We start from the raw sequence: 12,855 nt of genomic DNA on the forward strand, positions 1-12,855 counted from the left end.
GAGCAATGAATGATTTTTTTTTTTATTTATTGAATCACTGTGGGAAAAGTTACTAAGCTTTCAGGTTTAAGTCTCGGTCATACAATTATCAAACACAATTCCCTTCACCAATGCTTATTTTTCACCACCAAGGACCCCAATAAGCCCCCCCTCCCAATCCTCCCAATGCCTGTGAGGCAGATGAATTCTAGTTAACACTCTATCTACATTGATTAGATTCATTGTTTCGACAAAAGATGAACCATTATTCTTTGGAGTTTACATCCCCAAATCAGACATGCTGAAAATGCATTGTGAAATAATTTGTTTTCTACAGCTGGTTACAAGAATCAAATGATGTCGCACAGCCACAATAGTGGCTGCGCGATTTTGGATTTCTGGTATTTTTCTTCTTAAGCCTGGAAGTATTTCTGCTGAGAGTCAGATAATTATGAGACTGGTTTCTGTGCTCTGGGGCCATGGCCATGCTGGAGAGCCACTCGTGGGGAGCAACCTGTGACCTCGGTAGGGCGTGAAGGACGAGCCGGGAATGCACCCCTTCCTACGAGGTTTCAGTCACCCCAACACGACCAGCTCATACCTGGCTTTCCATAAAGCTCCGAAGCGGCTGCCATCTTTCTTTCCAGAGGGGAAAAGGCAGAAGGGAGCAACACCCTTTTCCCTCCGGGCAGGCATGGTAGTGTGGATTAACCCATAGTCCATTCACTTTTCTGCCGCAAGTTGCCAGGCTCTGCATTAAGTCCGTGTGCTTCTGGAGCCATGGCCGTGCCGGAGAGCCGCTCATGGGGGGTAACTCCTGACCTCGGTAGGGTGTGAAGGACGAGCCAGGAACCCCCCCTTCCCATGAGGTTTTAGTCGCCCTGTCACGACCGGTTCATACCTGGCTTGAGCAGTGAATGATTTTTTTTTTTAATTTTTAATAGTGAGACATCATGAGGTACAGTTGCATACTAGTTGCATACTTACACATTTTTGTGCTTGGGTTTCAATTATACAATGATCAAATACCCATCCCTCCACCAGTGCCCATTTCCCACCACCATACTGGAAATTTTTTTAAAATAACAAACTTCATACACTGATTGTACAGCACATTTTTCATATAAAAATTGGCATTAAACAGTTAATAATTGTGTTGAAATGCATATGCTAAAACTCTTTTAATTAAATGATGTGATGTCTTCATTTGATATGATTATGTTAAAATTAATCATAAGAGAATTGTGGACAGAACTGGATTCACCAGCATCCATTTCTTGAGGGTATCAAAGTTATATGGGTCTCATTCTCCTAAAGAGCCTTGAATATAATCTCAGGGCTAGGATGAAAGAGACGTTGCTGGGGCCTGCTCGAGGCAATCGACGAATAACAGAATGATGAAATGAAATGAAAATGAAAATCAAAGTTATAGCATTTCTGTGAGAAATTTATTTTTAGACACTTGCGATATATTCATAATCTTCTCTTACTTATACCTACCAATAACTACATTCAAAATCAAATTCTATAAGGACAAAAAACTGGTGAAAAGTACACAATTTTGAGTTTGCAAGAAAAGCTTAGTTTCATTTTTCCTAATGCCGTACTTCAAAGATGATCTGGTGAGACAGTCCTGCAATTAAGGCAATTACTTTGCATGCAACAGACCTGGGTTTGACCTCAATGGTCCCCCATATGTTCTCTCAAGCCACGCCAGAACTGATCTTTGATCACAGAACAGGACTGAGTCCTGGGCACTGTGCTTCGTGTGGCCCCAAAACAAACAAAAGAAAGGTGATACTATTGGGGTATATAGTTTCACCCAGAGATGCTCAGGGGTTACTCCTGGTTCTGCACTCAGGGATTACTCCTGGCTGTACATGGTAGACCATATGGGATCTACATATTGAACCCATGTTCACCACGTGGAAGGCAAATGCCCTACCTGCTGTACTATCACTGCGGCCACACCCTCCAGCCTTACAGTGTCACCCTGCCCTGACATGCTTTGTCTGACAGTCCCCACCCTTCTGGCCCCAGCTCTTGCACAATCAAGCAAGCATGTAACAGCAGGCATCTCAGAATCAAAATAAGCTCCTCCAGACATAATCTCTATCTCCCATTTTTGGAAGGGCGGGGTCCTACTCAGTGGTGTTCAGCACTTATTCTTGGCTCTGTACTCAGAGAGATCGCTCCTTGTAGGACTTGGGGTACCAGGGATCAAACCCAGGCTGGCTGCATGCAAGGCCACAAAGCCCTATCTGCTATACTATCACTCTGGGCCCATTCAGACTTAATCTCTGAAGAGTGGAGATCAAGTACAAAAGATCCAAAAGGATCTGTTTTGTGTCTCTACCCACCGTGTCAGAAAGAAAGTAGAAGTTAACTGTACATAGCACATAGCACAGATAGGCTACGCTTATGAGAATAATGTTCAAATCCTCGAAAAAGTTATTCTATCCCAAATTTCATGCCCTGCTTTCTTAACTTTATTTGAACTGCTTCTATAATGAATTCCAATCATTGCTGTAATGTTCCCAAATAGATAACTGCATAAAGAAAATATGTGCTATACCTTTAATAGAATATTTTGTAGCTTCATGAAAGAAGAAAACTTCTCAGATTTTATTCAACACTCAATTCCCATAGAAACAAAAGGAAAACTTGAAAGGGGATTGAAGACCAGCCAAAGAATTTAGGAATTAAATTAAAGGGGCCAGAGGGATAGTTCGGTAGGTAAGATGCTTGTCTTGCTCACAGACAACCAGGTTCTAACCTTGGCATCTCATAACTTTGGGCTCCTGAGCCCACCAGGAGTGATTCCTGAGTACAGAATCAGGAGTTATCCCTAAGTACTACCAGGTTTGCCTCCCCGCTCACAAAAAATAAAATTGAATTAAATATTAAAAACCATAAAACCTGTGTGATTAAAGATGGTTAAAAACATTGAACGTGGGGCTGGAGTGATAATACAATGGATAGGGCTCTTACGTTGCACATGGCCATGGTACATTTGATCCATGGCATCTACCCATATGGTCTCCTAAGCACCATTGGGAATTAATTCCAGAGCACAGAGCCAAAAGTAAGCCCTGAGTACCACTGGGTGTAAACCTTCCCCACCCCCTAAAAGGTGAAAGTGTCTCCTTTCTTTATTATTTCCTAAGGAAAAGAGAAAGAAAAACTTAGTCAGAGATCTTTAACAATATTCACATCAGAAGTGTGCTTTAAAAGGTCAGCCCATGAGTGAATGTATTCATTCTCCTGGCATGCACCAGCCTGTAAGTCACCCATTCTAAAATATTGTTTCCCTGTTATCTTTCCCTATAAAGCTGTTTCTTCTGACCATAAAGACAAAGTGTTTTGGGGAACAAGAATCTGCATCTCAGTTTGCTAACCTCTGAGTAAACCTTTTTGAGGAAGAGAGAGACATAAAGAAAGAAATTTTATTACAAATTTAATACAAATATTTAATACAAATACAAAGTTATATAAGAAGAAAAAGGAAAGATCTTGAAGTATATTTTAATGTTTTGAGTACCCATTGTCTCATAATAATTCACATACTTCCTTACTATAGTATAATTGAATTACAGTTTTAATTTGTGACTTAATATCATGATAAAATTACCAGTGTAGATGATAAGCAATCTAAACTAGACATGTGTGATATCTCTATGAAAGCTGTCTTGTCCCTCTGCACTCCACTTGACAGTGCCTAGCAGGTTTGGGACAATCCCCTTGTCCAGATGTATCAGGGTGTTCATCAGGGTCCTTGCAGACTGAGCACTGGACAAATGAATAGATATGTCTAAGAGCTGTCAGTGAATGTGATGTCAGGTAAGTGAACATATTAATAAAAGTATGCTAAAGAGGTGCTGAGGAGAAGATACCTCACAAGGCTGAGTGTATGTTTTGCATGTTGAATACCTTGATTTGATCTGTGGCATTGCCCAGACAGTACTTGGAAACTCCTGAAAATGAATCTGGGAGTAACTTTCTCAGCACCATAGATTATCACCAAAAAAAAAAAAAAAATCCACAGTCCCCCACGAAAATGTATTGATATATCAAGTTTTAATATGCAATCTGGATTAGATATCCAAGACCTCAAGTTGCTAGAATCAGCCAGAAAAATTTATTCACTTAAATTATATGCATAAATCCTTCAATGCATAATCCCAATGCAACAATCTCTGAAAAGCTGCTCTGGTTGCTAACTGACCACTGTTGGGACATGAACAGCTCCTCACTCTCTCTAGCATCTCCCCAAATCTCCCAGGACCACAATGAACAGAAGAGAGAAGGTCCTACTAGGAACTTGTCTGTTGTGTGCATCACCCAGAGACTGAGAAGTCTAGAATGAATTTGGAACTCAAGAAATAGAGATGAGAGTTGATTCTGGAAATAGCTACAACAGATGGAGTCAAAATTGCCTGAGAAAGAAGAGACTAGTCACCAAACTTGCCACTGCTTGCTTGAGAAAGACCAGATAAAGTCTTTCTCTTTACAGCTATATGGTCCCAGAAATATTGAGTTTAAGTAACTATAACCAGGCAGGAAAACTAAAATAGAGGGACTGTAGCACTGTCATCCCATTGTTCATCGATTTGCTCAAGCGTGCACCAGTAATGTCTCCATTTTGAGACTTGCTGTTACTGTTTTTGGCATAGCGAATACGCCACAGGGGGCTTGACAGGCTCTGCCGTGAGGGTGGGATACTCTCAGTAGCTTGCCAGGCTCTTCAAGAGAGGCCGAGGAATCGAACCCAGGTTGGCTGCATGAAAGGCAAATGCCCTACCCACTGTGCTATCACTCCAGCCATTTTCAAGAAACAAAGTCAAGTCTGCAATCTTGGGTCAGTATATGAACCTTTCGCCAATCCACCTATGTTGAATATGCCATAGGTGAGAAAATTAGGGAATGGCTTCTAGGACCCGTCATTGTGTCTTGCTGTTGATCTTGGGTTCGATGCAGTGGGACAACTGAAAGAAAGCATCATAAAAAATTAAAACTCTGAAAGGGAAAGGTTAATATTTCAAGGTAAACGAAACAGCTGAGCTACATCACATGTTCTGTCCTGGACTAAAGTAGGTTCTGCAGGGGCTGGAGCAATAGCACAGCAGGTAGGGCGTTTGCCTTGCATGTGCTGACCCGGGTTTGATTCTCAGAATCCCATATGGTCCCCTAAGCACTGCCAGGAGTAATTCCTGAGTGCAGAGCCAGGAGTAACCCCTGTGCATAGCCTGTGTGACCCAAAAAGCAAAAAGAAAGAAAGAAAGAAAGAAAGAAAGAAAGAAAGAAAGGAAGGAAGGAAGGAAGGAAGGAAGGAAGGAAGGAAGGAGGGAAGGGAAAGAAAGAAAGAAAGAAAGAAAGAAAGAAAGAAAGAAAGAAAGAAAGAAAGAAAGAAAGAAAGAAAGAAAAAGAAAAGTAGGTTATGCTGATCCTCAAGGAAAGAAGCACCCAGGGCCCATTACTTCAAGAGAGATGGGCATCCCCTCCTTGGGACTATAAGAGCTGCTACTTTCTCTAAACACAGACAGGATCCACAAAAAGGAAATACATTAAAAACATGAAAAAGGATCACCACTGAACATGAGGATATATCTGGAAAGGAGAATGGCCTTTAGCAGGGCAGTGGGGTAGGGGTGGCACCAATCTCCTGGGAGAAACTGGGAGTTGTCTGTCTCACCAGGGCTTCCTGACCATGTTTGTGAGTGAAGCAAGGGAGAAAGTGACTTGCTCAGAGTCCTAGAGTATTTTCACTAGAAGAAAGGACACATTCTTTCTGAGAAGCTTCTGATTGAGTCAAAGGCATGAGTCTATGAGTTCTGAGGAGAGGGAGATGATGTGACAGAAGTTTCAAGGCAATTGTGTGTCAACTCTATAGGTGAGAAGAGTCAGGAAGATCTCGAATTTAGCAACAAAGTACAAAAGAAAGTGAGTGCCCCACCAGAGTGATAGTAACAGCGGGCAGGGTGTTTGCCTTGCACGCAGCTGACCAGGGTTAGATCCCTAGCATTCTATATGGTCCCCTGAACACCACCAGGAATGATTCCTGAGTACTGAGTCAGGAGAACCCCCTGTGCATCACCGGGCATGACCCAAAAAGCAAAAAAAAAAAAAAAGTGAGTGTCTCTCCGCCCCAAGAGAAGAAGGAAAAGAGAAATCAATTAGAATGGGGTAGATAGAAATTAATAAAAATGTATGACTACTATAAAAACTTTAACATATATTTTTTATTTGGGGGCCATGTCTGATGGTCTTTTTGGCATATTTCCTTTGTACTATCTCTCTGGACATAGAAATACTTTTTTTGAACATTATTTAGCACTATCAAATATTTGAGAAAACACTATATTAAAAACCATGTAATAATTTACAAAATTACACATGAAATGGTCTGCCTCTCAATATAAAGCAAACCACAGACCACATGTTATATATGAGTAAATGTTTTTCTATGCTGTTTAATGGGTAAAACATTTTGAAGGGCGGTAGTTGGGGCCACAACCAACAGTTCTCAGGAGCTATTCCCTGCTGCTCAGGACTGACTCTGCTAGGACTCAGACAAATGCTTTACGTTCTTATACAACCTACTTGAAAATATTTTTAAACAAGATCATGGAGCTAGGAAATTAGCACAGGGGTCAAGTGTGAAGGCCTTCCATATTCAAGAACTTGTGTCCAATCTCTGGTAGCCTAAGGAGCCCCTAAGAAGCAGCAATGTAACATTGGTGGAATTTGAGCATCGCTGTGGGGCCCAGTGTTTCTCAAACACTGTCAGGTAGCGTCTGGGTGGTCTCCAGCAATGCTTATCCTAAGGCATCACTAGCTTTAGCATTAAGACACCTGCCTATATGCACACATATATACATATATACCTATATTATTTGGAGGCCACACCTGGCAGTGCTAAGGGTTTATTCCTGGCTCTGTACTATCACTCTGACCCCTATAGATACATTTTAAGTAATATTTTTTAACAGGCAAAAATGGCTAAACATGTTTATATTTTTCTTTGCCTCATTTTTAAGTTCTTGGTGAATTGAACAAGGGGTTCATAGGTTCAAATCATGTGTTCAATATGTCGAATTATTTCTTCAGCTCCAACATGAGTAATTTTATTTTCTTTTATTTGTGGGGGGCCACATCTGGCAGATCTAACTCCTGGCACTGAGCCCTGGTGGTACTCCTGGCAGGCACAGAGGTCCCTATGGGGTGCCAGGGATCGAACCTAAATCAGCTGAGTGCAAGCACCCTCCCCACTATACTATTGCTCCAGCCCCAACATGATTCATTTCCTAGTGCAAATAGGTTATTTCTTTCATGCATCCTTGTATTTGTGTAGCTCTCTATAACATATCATATGGCTGTTAAAGAACAAGCAGGGACCAGTCTTCCTTGAGAAGATCAAGCTAGTTTAGTCATACAAACAAAACTTAAATTGAAACTATTTTGTGATAGTAATTTGACCTGGGTAAATAAATAAGCCCTGTCCTCAAGCTCCTCACCCCCATCCCCCCAACCCCACCTCCTTGAACAAAACAAAACAAAACAAAACAAGACCAGCTCTCCAGATTGAGATTAGGTAACCTCTGCTAATTCCTTGCTGCAGGGTAACATTTTAAGAAAGCACTGTGAAGAGTGAAACAGGTTCTGCTGTTTCCTTACATGACTATTTCTTTTAATTAGTGAATCCTACGCCTCTTCCCTTATTGTTTGGGAGTTGCTGATTTATAAACTGTGTTCTTCCTAATAATAAGTTTTACGATAGATTTACAAAATCCGCTTCCTAGATATTAGTCTGTCTGGCTTATCTTGGATAGTTGGAACATTTCTAACATTTTTTTGGTTCTTGTTTTTGTTTGGGGGACACACCCAGCTGTGCTCAGGGCTCACTCCTGGACCTGCTCTGAGGGGTCATTGCTGGGGAGGAGGGTGCAGGGGGACTATATGGGGTACCAGGGATCGAGTCTGAGTCTGGCACATGCAAGGCAAGCTCCTTACCCACTGTAGTCTCTCTCTGACCAGGTTTCTTATAATAGGAATCTTTCCGAAAATAAATGTAGGAACCTTTCCTAATTCCAAAATAAATTATAAGAAATTTATAGGTTATTTCCATATGATGCTTTACCAAACATCATAAGTAAAATAGCATTCATAGATTTTTAATGCCACTCCACTTCTTGAATTTTACTAATTTATTAAAGGTTGCAAATCCCACTCTCTCCATGTATTGAAGAGAAAAGTCTTTCAGTTTTCTTAAATTTGGAGACAGAGAAAGTGTTTAGATAGTGACTGAAAAATTTATAGTTTAGGATGATGTTACAGTAGAGGAGTAAAGATGAGGGAACAGATGGAAGGGAATATGACCCATGATGGGAGGGTGATGGTTTAGCTCTTCCATCAAGGGTCATAGACACTTGTCCCATAGAGATCAGAGCTGACTTGACCAATGAAACTCACCTGTTTCAAACATAAACAGGGGGTAGAGGCTAATCTTCCCAATGTATAAATCTTGACTTATTAATTAGTGATCATCTCTACATCTAAAGCAAAATTACAATGATCACAAAGAATTTACACCAAGTAAAGTGCCTCATACAATTTCACACTGCACTGCTTTACAAAAAAAATCATTTTTCATGTGTCTTGAATTTTATAGACTACTGTATGTTTATTTATATGTATGTGATACATATATGCATATATGTATGCTTTCAAATCATACATATTATTCCAAAGTCCACAATTCTGTATTGTATAAATTTGTACTATTTGAAAAATATGACAGAAGAAAGAGGTTCAGTAGAGATTTCCAGGCCCTTTTCCTTGCGGTAAGAGTAACCCTGCCTGCTGGATTAAGCCACCCTGCTGTGTTGTGACATCTCAGTCACTTAACAAGACAAATTTGGTACATCTTTACATCAAGTGACCTGTGGGTCAGCAGGGCTCTGCTCTGTGGATGACCAGGGTGGGAACTCCCTCAGTCACATGTCATCACACCAAGGTCACTGCAATTAGACAAACAACATTCAAGCATTACACTGAGATACCAAAGCAAAACTGGGAAGTGATACTTTGTTTTGTTTTGTTTTTCTTTCTTTCTCTAATGTTAATTGCTAATTAAGTGAAGTGGATTGAAAAGAGTGTGTCTCATGAGGAAAATCCACCAATCAAAACAACCTATTACTACCACAGCAATTGCTTTGTCCTGCTTTTTTTTAAGATACTCTTTAGTTTCATTTTAATTTTTAGGTAAGAATAAATTAAAATGCTATTTCCGGGTCTGAGCGACATCACAGCAGGTAGGGAGTTTTCCGTGCATGCGGCCAACTCTGGTTCCATTCCCAGCATCCCATATGGTCCGCCAAGCACCACCAGGAACAATTCCTAAGTGCAGAGCCAGGAGTAACCCCTGTGCAACGCTGTGTGTGACCCACAAAGAGAAAAAAATGCTATTTCCTTTCCTTTTCTTTTTTCTTTTTTCGTTTTTTTTTGGGGGGGGGCAAGGCAGGTCAGCTCCATACAATGCAAGAGTCCTACATGGGGTGCTATATCCCTGGCCCTTCTTTCAATATTTATTGAGATATTGTCAAAAATTATAGTATAACCATAATTGAAATAGCTCATTATATTGCATGTGCTCTATATGTTTTAATTTTCAATAAGAAAATTAAAACATAGGTTAGTTATAAAACTAGTTATAAAACTAACCTACAGATCTGCGATAACACTTTTCTATAAATGATGATGTACATTCACCTTAGTTTCCTTTCTCTACATTTTAAAATTGAATGCTATTAGTATCTATAGTGGGGTGTGTATGTGTGTGTGTGTGTGTGTGTGTTTTAATAGTACAGTTTCATCTCTCTTCAAAGTATATGTTAGCACACCAACTCCAACAACAAAGAATCCATATCTTTGCATCCTAGTTCATTTGACCCCATTCCCCTCCTAATTTTTTCCCCTTTTCCTCTCCTCTGTGGTAATTAGAATTGTGTGGTCTGAGTCCATTGATTTATCTCTGTTGTCTTGTGTGGTTCCTTATTGCCACAATACCAAATTAGGAAACTGTGAGTTTCCAAGAAAAGGTGGGTGGGTGCCTGGCACACAGGGCACTCAAGCTTTCGGTGGACAAGAAATGTTCCCCAACCTGCCCACAGTGACGAATAGATGAAAGAAGGACTGGGGAACAGAGAAACTTGGCCCAGCGCCCCAAGCTTGTCAGTAGTCAGTTTATTTCTCTCTCCTCCCCAGTGTAATCCAATCTCTCCCCTTACAGCACAGTTTTAGTTCTAGTCGTAGTCCCAGTCATCATAGTTCCGTCATCCTAGTCTCCTCTTAGACCTTGAAGTCGTCTACCTAGTTAACATTTTCTTCCTCATCTCATCATAGTCTTAAAGTCCTCTACTTCCAGTCATCGTCATCACCTAGTCCTTCTAGTCCTCACAGACCCTCTAGTCATCAAAGACCCCGAAGTCCCAAAGTCTCCAAAGTCTCAATGCTCATCCTCCCCTTACAGCATAATTATATAGCAATCATGAAGAAAGGGGTACACATAGGTGGAGTTACTCGTTGTCATAAGAAGAAACAGAGGTAAAGGCACTCCTTCCGGAGATTTACTCAATGACAAAATCTAAGCTGAGGGTTCAGAACTCTAGATAATTAGGAGATCGCTCAAGGGCTAGATTCCATCTAAGGTTTATTGCTTTTACCTTTCCTCAGTTAGTAGTCCATTTAACTAATTATAGTAAATTTACTTCTTATAATGTTTCTAGTCATTTTGTATGAACACTGTAAGAAATATATTAAGCTTAAAGTTTGGCTCTTCCTGGGGACATCTTGACATATATTCCAGATCATAGTCCTCAGGCCAAGTTAGTCTTTCCTAAACCCAGCAGGGTTCTTATTGAGTTACTACTTTTGGGGTCATAACAGAATCTGTTCATGACCATGCTTCTTAACTTATTTTACTTGTGGCACTTAGCTTGTCTCTTTTCGATGCCAGAGTAGCTTCTAGCTTGCTGTGGGTCCATCCAGTCCCTTCGTCAGGATCCTGTTTTTGGAAAGCTTGGAACTAAGGGCAATTGAGGCTTGAGTCAAGTAAATATGGATGGTCGGGAGGAAATATTATTTGGACTCAATGAACTCCCATGTTACAAAGCATAGTGTGAACTGTCTTCCTGTGTCTATACAAAAAGGACATTGCTAAATCAACCATGCAAATGGCATAAAGGAATGAGAAAACCAATATAGAATTGTTAGTGCTTGATGAAATTGGGTGTGTCTTAGGGTCACTGTTGTGGGAGTAGCACTGTAGCACTGTCATCCCATTGTTCATCTATTTGCTTGAGTGGGCACCAGTAAAGTCTCCATTGAGAGACTCGTTGTTACTGTTTTTGGCATACTGAATATGCCATGGGGAGCTGCCAGGCTCTGCCATGCGGACGGGATACTCTCAGTAGCTTGCCAGGCTCTCTGAGAGGGATGGGGGAATCGAACCCGGGTTGGCCGCATCCAAGGCAAATGCCCTTTCCGGTGTGCTATAACTCAATAAACCTAAAGTCCCCTGTGGGAGGATCAAGGACAATTCAATGTTATCCAATGGGCAACTATGAAATCTATTTGTACTGTGAGTAGCAAAACTAAAACTTGCCAATTATAACAAGTACAAAATAAAAACTGATACTTTTGTTACTCACTCTTATAGGTGTTACTCAAACACTTTCTTCACATGTAAAAATATATCTTCTCAGTAAAATAAGGCTTAATCATAATTGAAACAAAATAATTATATTGTTTTCTTATTATATTTCGGTGATTTATTAAAAGAATCATTGAGGAATGATTAAGAACAGAGTTGTTAAGAAAGTAAACAAGACACTCTCAGCTGGTAAAGACTTATGTTGATAAGTGTCAGGAGCTCCATAAATCACTAGGGGAACAAGGTGAAGGTCAGTGGTGCAATTGAGATTTGGTGTCATAAGAAATACACACAGCTATACACATGTATAGAACTATACTACATAGAGTTCTCCTATGCATGACTGGTAAGTAGTATAAATTTCAGTTTCAGGGCCCAGCAACATTGATCATTATATATATGAAAATTATGAAGACTGTAGATCCAATTCATCTTCAGGAATTTACAGGATTATTTTCCCCCAAATATATATTCAGAATGGTCCTTGAACATCAATTAACAATTGGTGGTTGCTATGAGCAAATCTTTTGCTTCCATTTATTTTGGTTACTAAGGAAAGAAATCCTCCTTTATCTGGGTTATTCAAAAATCTTGATTTTCCTGTGAGCTAGTATAACCTTGGCCTTGCTAGCAGATGGGCTACACCAAAGTAATACCAGCATCTAACCTGTTCATCTTCTCTCCAAAGTCTTCTTGAAAGTCTAAGAGGTTATGTCTTCTTTGTAGTTTCTGTGACAACTTGTAGCTTCTGTGACAAACCTATAGAGGTTTCCAAATCTGAAATGCATAGTAAACTGCAAATACAAGAATTGCAATAACCAGTACTACAGCTCTCAAACTTCTCTCTAGACCCTGCCTGGTCAGTGGCCATGCCCTGATGTCTGGTGGAGTAAAGAGAGAACTTAGTGAAGGCCTTCACCAGACCAGCATGGGAGCATAGGTGAGAAGCAGAGAGAAGTCACTGACTTGCTACCTCTCCAGTGCACAATTTCTAAATTTCTTTCTCTTCATTTTATTGATTTTTGAAATTGGTTTACTTCATAATCTCAAAAATAGTAAGGACTAATTTCTTCTTATTTAGCTGTTCAATTTCTTTTTTTTACATCAACAATTAAGTATGAACTTTAGAAAAAACCCCAAACACACCTATATTTTCTTTGGAAATC

The sequence above is a fragment of the Sorex fumeus genome, unplaced genomic scaffold (genome assembly GCF_029834395.1).
Source record: "Sorex fumeus unplaced genomic scaffold, SorFum_2.1 ptg000039l, whole genome shotgun sequence".
NCBI classification, from domain to species: Eukaryota; Metazoa; Chordata; class Mammalia; order Eulipotyphla; family Soricidae; genus Sorex; species Sorex fumeus.